Source organism: Acanthisitta chloris, unplaced genomic scaffold, assembly GCF_000695815.1.
Source record: "Acanthisitta chloris isolate BGI_N310 unplaced genomic scaffold, ASM69581v1 scaffold7140, whole genome shotgun sequence".
In the NCBI taxonomy this organism is placed as follows: domain Eukaryota; kingdom Metazoa; phylum Chordata; class Aves; order Passeriformes; family Acanthisittidae; genus Acanthisitta; species Acanthisitta chloris.
In genome coordinates, this window is record NW_008650992.1 from 1,090 (window position 1) to 1,291 (window position 202).

The window sequence follows — 202 nt, forward strand, 5'->3', positions numbered from 1 at the left end:
CCCCCTGAGCTGGTGTGGGGGTATCTGTCACCCCCTGAGCTGGTGTGGGATATCTGTTAACCCTCCAACCTGGTGTGGGGGTATCTGTCAGCCCCCCACCCTGGTGTGGGGGTATCTGTCAGTCCCCTGAGCTGGTGTGGGATATCTGTTAACCTCCCAAGCTGGTGTGGGGTATCTGTCAGCCCCCCAGACTGGTGTGGGG

The 202-nt window shown here is 60.9% G+C and overlaps 1 protein-coding gene across 1 annotated transcript in view; it reads left to right on the top strand.

Moving 5' to 3' along the window:
- The window catches only part of RAB3A (RAB3A, member RAS oncogene family), a gene marked incomplete at both ends in the record, with an annotated part of 2,542 nt that overhangs the window by 1,086 nt on the left and 1,254 nt on the right, over positions 1 to 202 (top strand). The window lies entirely within an intron of this gene.